Consider the following 10,371-nt stretch of genomic DNA (forward strand, 5'->3'; position numbering starts at 1 on the left):
TATGGTTTTAAGATGTGTCGACTTTGCTATGCATGCATCGAAGTTCTACTGAAGTGACTACGCGCAGATATTGCATGGTGTGTATTCATGACATTCTTCCAATCTGCTCCCCCTCACCCCTAAGGAAGTGGGAAACCAGAAAAAACATAGAATCATTCAGGACCAGAGGTAAGAATTACAGAAAACTTCTCATCAGAAACAATGCAAGTTATAAGAAAGTGGCATACCATCTTTATAATAGTGAAATAATGAATAACTATCAACTCAGAATTTTGTACTCAATAGATATCTTTTAAAAGTGAAGTTGGGGAGGGGTGCCTGGGTGGCTCAGTCGGTTAAGCTTCTGCCTTCAGCTCAGGTCATGATCCCAGGGTCCTGGGATCAAGCCCCACATTGGGCTCCCTGCTCAGCGGGGGGTCTGCTTCTCCCTCTGCCCCTCCCCCTGCTCATGCTCTTGTGCCCTCACTCTCTCTCAAACAAACAAATAAAATCTTTTTTAAAAAGTCAAGTTGAATTAAAAGTTTTTTTGTACTTACCAGAGTTGAAATAATTCATCATCATTAGGTATGCACTACAAGAAATATTAAAGGATGCCTTTCAGGTACAAGAAAAATGGCAGTAAATGTAAATATGTTCTATAGAAATGAATAATCAATACTGGAGTTGCTAAATATGATGATAGTAATAGAATATTTCTTATTTATAAAAAATTCCTTATGAATTAATTAAGAGTGTAAACAGAAATTCATAACAATGCATTGTGGAGCATAAATGATGTAGAATTATTAATTTCTTGGACAATAATAGCGTAGGGACTGGGGGGAATATAAGTATACTGTTGTAAGATTCTTATTCTACATGTGAAGTAGTACAATATTACTTGACGGTAGACTGTTGCAAGTTAAAGAAGCGTCAAATATAAACCCAAATGTACCTATCCAAAAGATTATGGCTATAAAGCTACACGGGAGATAAATGGTATCACGAAATGCTCGCTTTGTTATTCATTCATTCATTCATTTTGAGAGAGAGAGAGAGCATGTGTGGGAAGGGGGAGGTGCAGAGAGAGAGAGAGAGAGGGAGGGAGAGAGAGACTCTTAAGCAGACTCCACACCCAGCATGGAGCCCCACACAGGGCTGGATCTCATGACCCCGAGATCATGACCTGAGCAGAAATCAAGAGTCAGGCGCTTAACCGACTGACTCACCCAGGCGCACCCTCGCTTAATTTAAAATAAGGCCCAAAAAGGGGGAAAAAATAAGACAACAGATGAGCAAGTAGAAAACAGGTAGCATGATAACTCTAAATCCAACCTTATCGATAACGGTATTAAATAAAATTAGTCTAATTCACCAATTAAAATGTAGAGATTGACAATTTGGAGTCCTTTTTCTTAAATAAACTTTATTTTTTTTAGAGCACTTTAAGGTTAATAGCACAATTGAGCAGAAAGTACAGAGCCATCCCATAAACCTCTTGCCCAAAACAGACACAGCCTGCCCCACTACCAACATCCTGCACCAGACTGGTATACTTCTTACAATCAATGAAATCTATATCGACACATCATTATCACCCAAAGCCCACAATTTACATCAGTGTTTATTGCTGGTTTTGTGCATTCTATAGGTTTGGACAAATATAGCTCATTTCTTTTTCATGCTGAATACTATTCCATTGTCTGGATGTGCCACAGTTTATTTATTCATTCACTTACTGAAGGACATCTTGGTTGTTTCTCAGTTTTTGTAATTATGAATGAAGCTGCTATAAACACAACATGAGATTTTTGTGTGGACATACATTTTCAGCTCATTTGGGTAAATACCAAGGAATGATCCATATAGCTGGATTGTATGGTCAGAGTAGATTTAGTGTTGTAAGAAACTGTCAAACTGTCTTCCAAAGTGGTTGTACTATTTTGCATTCCCACCAGCAATGAAGGAGAGTTCCTGTTGCTCCACATCACCCCCAGCATTTGGTATTGCCACTGTTCTGGATTTGGGCCATTTTCATAGATGTGTAGGGGCATCTCACTGTTTTAGTTTGCATTTCCCTGATGACATATGACATGGATTTAAAAAATAAGATCCAGCTATATGCTGTGTACATGAATTCCACTTTAAATATAAAGGTACATAGAGGTTAAAAGTAAAAGGATGGGAAAAGATATATCATGCTAACAGTAATTAAAACAAAGCAGTAGTGGACATATTAATATCAGACAAAGCAGATTTCAGAACAAAATATATTACCAGGGATAGAGAGGATCGTATATAAGAGGATCCTTTATATTGATAATCGCCTAAACGGCCAATTCATCAAGTGGATGTAAAAATTCTAAATGTTTATACACCTATAAACAGAATTTGGAAATATGCAAAAGGGAGAAAAATTCACAATTAGGGTCAGAGATTTTAAGTCTTTCCTCCTCATCATTGAACAAACGGGCAAAAAAAAAAAAATTCAGTAAGTGTATAGACTGGAAAAACACTATCACCCAAATTAATCTCATTAACATCTTTTTTCAAAAATTTTTTTAAAGATTTTATTTATTCATTTGACAGAGAGAGAGACAGCCAGTGAGAGAGGGAACACAAGCAGGAGGAGTGGGAGAGAAAGAAGCAGGCTCCCAGCGGAAGAGCCTGACATGGGGCTCGATCCCAGAACTCCAGGATCACACCCTGAGCTGAAGGCAGACGCTTAACGACTGAGCCACCCAGGCGCCCCCTCATTAACATCTTAAAACACTCTCCCCAACGACAAAGAACACATGCTATTTTCGTATGTACATGATAAAATTGACCAAGATAGACAATATATTCCGGGCCACAAAAAAGTCTTACTAAGTTTGATAGGATTAGCATCACCCAAAGGATTTCCCTAGAGGACAGTGAGATTAAATTAGAAGTAGATAACACAAATGTGTCTGTAATATTTCAAAAATACTTGGAAAGTATGTAATACATTCTTCAATAACAGATGGGTGAAAGAGGAAATTGAAAGAAATTTAGGAAGTAATTTGAACTGAATGAAAATTAAAGTACAGCGTATTAAAATTAGTAGGCTGTATCTAAAGCAGTCCTTGGAAACAAATTTATAGATCCTGTTTTTATATTTAAAAACAGGAATTCAAGCCAATGGCCTTAACTTCAGTACTTAGAAACAAAAATGCAGAAACAATGAAGACCAAAATAGCAGAAGCAAGGAAATAAGGGAAAGTACAGAAGTCACTGACCTAGACAATAGAGAAAAATAAAAGTTTTTAAGTCTGACCTTTAAGAATATCAATACAACTGGGGTGCCTGGGTAGCTCAGTCAATTAAGCATCTGCCTTTGGCTCAGGTCATGATCCTGGGAGTCCCGGGATAGAGCCCCAGATTGGCGTTGGGCTCCCTGCTCAGCAGGGAGTCTGTTTCTCCCACTCCCTCTGCTCCCCCTGCTCCTTCTCTCTCTCTCTCTCAAGTAAATAAATAAAGTCTTTATCTTTTTATTATGTTATGTTAGTCACCATACAGTACTTCATTAGTTTTTGACATAGTGTTCCATGAATCTTAAAAAAAAAAAAAAGTATCAATACAACTGACAAGCCTTTATCTAGAATGATTAGGGGAGCAAAAGAGAGAAGACACGAGCTACCAATTTCAGGAATGAGAGCATTGTCATCAAGGATCCTTCATTAAAAGTTTGTAAGTGCATATTATCAATAACTTTATTGTAGTCAATGGAATTTTGTACAACAAAAATAAGTAATCAAGAAAACAAAACTTAAAATACCACTTGCAACAGCAAAAATACCATTTACAATAGCCTAAAACTATGAATGGTTTAGGTGTAAATCTGGCAAAACATGTGCAACATATTACCTGAAAACATTAAAATAGTGCTGAAAACCGTTAAAGAAGACCCAAGTAAATGCAGAGATATACTATGTTCATGACATCAAAGACCAGATATTGTTACAGAGTTAATTCTCGGCAAATTCATCAATAGACTCAGCACAATCTCGATAAGAATCCCATCAGGGTTTTGGTTGGAATTGAAAAACGGATTCTAAAATTTATAAGGAAATGAAGAACATCTAGAATAGCTAAAACAATTTTTGGAAAAGAAAAAGTAATTTGAAAGATGTGTACTATCATATGGTTTTTGGTGCTATTATAAATGGAATCGATTCCCCAATTTCTCTTTCTGTAGCTCCGTTGTTCGTGTATAGAAAGGCAACTGATTTCTGTGCATTGGTTTTGTATCCTGCCACATTACTGAATTGTTGTATGAGTTCTAGTAATTTGGGGGTGGGGTCTTTTGGGTTCTCCACGTAAAGAATCATGTCATCTGTGAAGAGAGAGAGAGAGTTTAACTTCTTTGCCAATTTGAATACCATTTACTTCTTTTTGTTGTCTGATTGCTGAGGCTAGGACTTCTTAGCACTATGTTGAACAGCAGTGGCTAGAGGGGGCATCCCTGTCGTGTTCCTGACCTTGAAGGAAAAGCTCTCAGCTTTCCCCATTGAGAATGATATTCGCTGTGGGCTTTTCATAGATGGTTTTTATGAAATTGAGGAATGCTCCCTCTTTCCCTACACTCTGAAGAGTTTTAATCAGGAAAGGATGCTGTATTTTGTCAAGTGCCTTTTTTGCATCAATTGAGAGGATCATATGGTTCTTGTCTCTTCTTTTATTAACATGTTCTATCACACTGATTGAATTGCGATTATTGAACTGCCCTTGCATCCCAGGAATAAATCCCACCTGGTCGTGATGGATAATCCCTTCAATGTACTGTTGGATCCTAGTGGCTAGGATCTTGTTGAGGATTTTGGCATCCACATTCATCAGGGATATTGGTCTGTAATTCTCCTTTTTGATGGGGTCTTTGCCTGGTTTGGGGATCAAGGTAATGCTGGCCTCATAGAACGAGCTTGGAAGTTTTCCTTCTGTTTCTATTTTTTGAAACAGCTTCGGGAGAATAGGTATTAGTTCCTCTTTGAATGTTTGGTGGAATTCCCCTGGGAATCCATCAGGCCCTGGACTCTCCTTTCTTGGGAGGTTTTTGATCACTGCTTCAATTTCGTTACTGGTTATTGCTCTATCCAGATTGCCAATTTCATCCTGTTTCAGTCTTGGTAGTTTATACGTTTCCAGGAAGGCATCCATTTCTTCCAGGTTGCTTAATTCATTGGCATATAGTTGCTGGTAAAAATTTCTAATAATTGTTTCTATTTCCTTGGTGTTAGTCGTGATCTCTCCCCTTTCATTCATAATTTTATTAATTTGGGTCCTTTCTCTTTTCTTTTGCATAAGTCCAGCCAGTGGTTTATCGATCTTATTAATTCTTTCAAAGAACCAGCTTCTAGTTTCGTTGATCTGCTCTACTGTATTTCTGGTTTCTAATTCATTGATCTCTGCTCTAATCTTTATTATTTCTCTCCTCCTGCTTGGTTTAGGTTTCATTTGTTGTTCTTTCTTCAGTTCCTTAGGGTGTAAAGTTTACATGTGTATTTGGGATTTTTCTATTCTTTTGAGTGAGGCTTGGATGGCTATGTATTTTGCCCTTAGGACCGCGTTTGCAGTATCCCATAGGTTTTGAACTGCTGTGTTTTCATTCTCAATGGTTTCCATGAATTGCTTAATTTCTTCTTTAATTTCCTGGTTGACCCAAACATTCTGACCCAAAAATTCTAACCAAAGAGGTAAAGGATCTATACTCTAGAAACTTCAGAACACTGATGAAAGAAACTGAAGAAGACATGAAAAGATGGAAAAACATTCCATGCCCATAGATTGGAGGAATAAATGTTGTTAAAATGTCTGTGCTGCCCAGAGCAGTCTATACATTCAATGACATCCCGGTCAAAATACCAATGCCATTTTTCAAAGAGCTGGAACAGGGGCGCCTTGTGCCTCAGTCATTGAGCATCTGCCTTCGGCTCAGGGCGTGATCCCAGGGTTCTGGGATCAAGCCCCGCATTGGGCTCCCTGCTCCGCTGGGAGCCTGCCTCTTCCTCTCTCACTCCCCCTGCTTGTGTTCCCTCTCTCGTTGGCTGTCTCTCTCTCTCTCTGTCAAATAAATAAATAAAATCTTTAAAAAAAAAGAGCTGTAACAAATAATCCTAAAATTTGTATGGAACCAGAAAAGACCCCAAATCACCAAGGAAATGTTGAAAAACAGCAACAACAACAAAGGTGGAGGCATCACGTTGCCTGATTTCAAACTATATTACAAAGGTGTTGTCACCAAGACAGCGTGGTACTGGCACAAAAACAGACATATAGATCAATGGAACAGAATAGAGAGCCCAGATATGGACCCTCAACCCTATGGTCAACTAAGCTTCGACAAAGCAGGAAAAAATATCCAGTGGTAAAAAGACAGTCTCTTCAATCAACGGTGCTGGGAAAATTGAACAGCTATGTACAGAAGAATGAAACTGGGCCATTCTCTTACACCATAGACAAAGATAAAGTCTAAATGGATGAAAGACCTCGGTGTGAGACAGGAATCCATCAAAATCCTAGAGAAGAACATAAGCAATAGCCTTTTCAACATTGGCCACAGCAACTTCTTTCAACACACATCCAAAAGGCAAGGGAAACAAAGGCAAAAATGAACTTTTGGGACTTCATCTAGATAAAAAGCTTCTTCTGCACAGCAAGGAAAACAGTCAACAAAACAAAGAGGCAACCCACGGAATGGGAGAAGATATTTGCAAATGACATTACAGATAAAGGGCTGGTATCCAAGGTCTATAAAGAACTTCTCAAACTCAACACCCCAAAAAACAAATAATCTGGTCAAAAAATGAGCAGAACACATTAACAGACACTTCTCCAAAGAAGACATATGAATGGCTAACAGACACATGAAAAAATGTACAACATCATTAGCCATCAGGGAAATTCAAATCAAAATCACATTGAGATACCACCTTAGGCCTCTTAGAATTGCAAAAATTAACAAGGCAGGAAACAACAAATGTTGGAGAGGATGTGGAGAAAGGGGAACCCTTTTACACTGTTGGTGGGAATGCAAGTTGGTACAGCCACTTTGGAAAACAGTGTGGAGGTTCCTCAAGAAGTTACAAATAGAGCTACCCTATGATCCAGCAATTGCACTAGTGGGTATTTACCCCAAAGATACAGAGGTAGTGAAAAGAAGGGGCACTTGCACCCCAATTTTCATAGCAGCAATGTGCACAGTAGCCAAACTGTTGAAGGAGCCGAGATGCCCTTCGACAGATGAATGGATAAAGAAGATGTGGTCCACATATAGAATGGAATATTACTCAGCCATCAGAATGGATGAATACCCACCATTTGCATCGACACGGATGGAACTGGAGGGGATTATGCTAAGTGAAATAAGTCAAGCAGAGAAAGACAATTATCATGTGGTTTCACTCATATGTGGAACATAAGGAATAATATGGAGGATGTTAGGAGAAGGAAGGGAAAAATGAAGGGGGGGGAATCAGAGGGGCAGATGAACCATGAGAGACAATGGACTCGGGGAAACAAACTGAGAGCTTCAGAGTGGAAGAGGGTGGGGGTATGGGTGAGCCCAGTGATGGGTGTTAAAGAGGGCACGTATTGCAACGAGCTGTGGGTGTTAAACACAAACAATGAATCATGGAACACTACATCAAAAACTATAAAGTACTGTATGGTGATTAACATAACATAATAAAAAAATTTTATGCTATCAGATTTCAATTTTTTTTAAGTGATCTGCATTAGGGAGTGCGCTTGCTGTGATGAGCACTGGGAGTTGTATGGAAGTGTTGAATCCTTATATTTTACACCTGCAACAAATACTGCCCTGTATTTGCCTAACTGGAATTTAAATAAAAACTTAAAAAAGAACTCAACAGTTATTACAAAGCTACAATATAATCAAGAGAGTTTGCTGTTGACATAAAGATCAACGATAGAACAATGGAGCATGATAGTGATTCCAGATACAAATACACATAAGTATATAGTCAAATGCTTTTTCAAAAAGGTGCCAAGGATATTCAGTGGGGGGAATATGAAATAGGCATATGCGAAAAAAAAAAGGAGGAAAAGAAAGAAAGAAAGAAGGAATGAGAGAGAGAGAGAAAAAGAAAGAAAGAAAGAAAGAAAGAAAGAAAGAAAGAAAGAGAAAGAAAGAAAGAAAAGGACCTCTACTCTTACTTGACACCATAGGCAAAAACAAACTTGAAATGGATGGAAAACCTAAATGTGAGTTGAAATTCTAAAATTTCTACTAGGAAACATAGGAAATTATGACCATCCTAGTGTGCTTGATTTGGGTAAAGTTTTTCAAAATAGGATGGCTAAAACACAAACTATACAAGAAAAAAAATTAGTAAATTTGACCTCACCAAAATTTAAAAAAAAAAATTGGTCGTCAAGTGTCACTGTTTTGAAAATGAAAGGGAAAGTCGCAGGCTGGGATGAAGGGCATAGAGAAAAAATATATCCAACACAGGACAATTTTCAAGTACACAAAGAACTCTTACAGTTCAATCATAGGAAAATAAATACCCAACTAAAAAAACTAAAAACATGGACAAAATATTTCAACAGACAACCTCAATAAAGAAGTAATACAGATGGCAAGGAGACGCATGAAAATATGCTCACCATCATTTATTATTAGGGAAATGCAGACTGAAACCACAATTAAAACCTGTGTGGACCCCCTAACATGACTAAAATAAAATGGCTGACCATAACAAATGGTAGCAATGATATGGAGCAACAAGAATACTCATACACTGATGGTGGAAATGTAAAATGATGCAAACGCTTTGGAAAATAGTTATCTGGTTAAATATACATGTCTCATACAACCCAGCCATTCCACTCCAAGGTGTACACAGAAAAAAGGAAAACGTATTTCTACAAAAAGTGTATTTATGAATGTTCCTTGCAATTTTATTTGTAATAGACAAAACCGTGGAGACAAACCAAGTGTCCATTAACAGGGGCATGATCTAATTGTGGTATATCCATACAATGTCATAAACTGTTAAAAAGGAATGAACTATTGATGCATACAGCAACATGAATAAATCTGAAAATATAGTACTTGAAAGAAGCCAGAACAACCCCCATCCCCCAAAAAGAACACAGGTGGTATAATTACACTTATTAATACTAGAAAAGGAACACTAATCTATAGTGAAAGAGATCAGTTCAATGGTTGCCTGGTGATGAGGGCATGAGGAGAGCAGGATGGATTTCAAAGGCACACAAGGATAGTTTTTGTTGTTGAGAGATATAGATATAGATACATAGATACATAGATATATATTCATTATCTTGACTATGATGATTGGTTCACAAGTACATATATCAAAATTCATCAGATGGTGCACTTTACTTTTTATATTTATTTTACAGAGAGAGGGAGGGAGGGAATGTGTACCCCAGAGAAAGGGAAGGGGTACAGAGAGAGAATCTTCAAGCAGACCCCCTGCTGAGTGCGGAGCCCAACGCGGGGCTCAATACCCTGATCCATGAGATCGCCACCTGCGCCAAAACCGAGAGTCGGGCGCTCAACTGACTGAGCCACCCAGGCGTGCGCAGAGTGTGCACTTTACTGTTGGGTCTGCAGTGTGTCTGTTTTAACTCAATACAGCTGTGGAAAAAAAAAGAGGATGAGGATATATATCACAAATTTTACAAATTTATAAAATATAAATATCAAATACCATGTACACCAAGAATGCATGTCTCACTGCATGCATTTTTCAGTTGCATAAAGAAAACAATACATTTAAACACATTAGAATTGCTTGTCTCTGTCAGAGGCATAGAGTGGGAGTGGAAGATGCAAACAAAGAGTATCAAATAAATGAATGACAAGTGAGGGGCCTGGCCTGAAAGAATCACGAGAATAGTGATATGAGCTGGAAATAAGATTTTGTCAAACTCTGACCCTAAAGTATCCCCACTGTCCCTTTGCTTGAACTATTCTGACCTTCTCTTAGGCCTGTGAGAATCATTCTTGTGACTGCCCTAGGAACTTTAGAGTGCTGCTCCTGGGGACCCTTGAAGCGGTAACCCATTTTCCTCTCCTGTTCATCTGTCTACCTCATGCTTATTTTTGAGGTCTCAACTTATATATCACTTTTTCATGAAGGCCTTTTCTGGCCACCAACCGCTTTATCCCCAATTTAAATTACTCATCCTCTTTTCCTTTCTCTTACTACCCTGAAAACTTCCTCCATTTCAGTATTTGTCATAAAAGTATATATTTGTTAGAGAGATCCTTTCTGAAACATCTGTCTCCCCATTCTGGCCCAAGTCCCATGGCGAAAGTTGCCATTGTGTGTTTTGTTCTCCACTGTATGTCCTGAGGGCCTATTCCAATGCCTGTTA

The sequence above is a fragment of the Ursus arctos genome, chromosome X (genome assembly GCF_023065955.2).
Source record: "Ursus arctos isolate Adak ecotype North America chromosome X, UrsArc2.0, whole genome shotgun sequence".
In the NCBI taxonomy this organism is placed as follows: Eukaryota; Metazoa; Chordata; class Mammalia; order Carnivora; family Ursidae; genus Ursus; species Ursus arctos.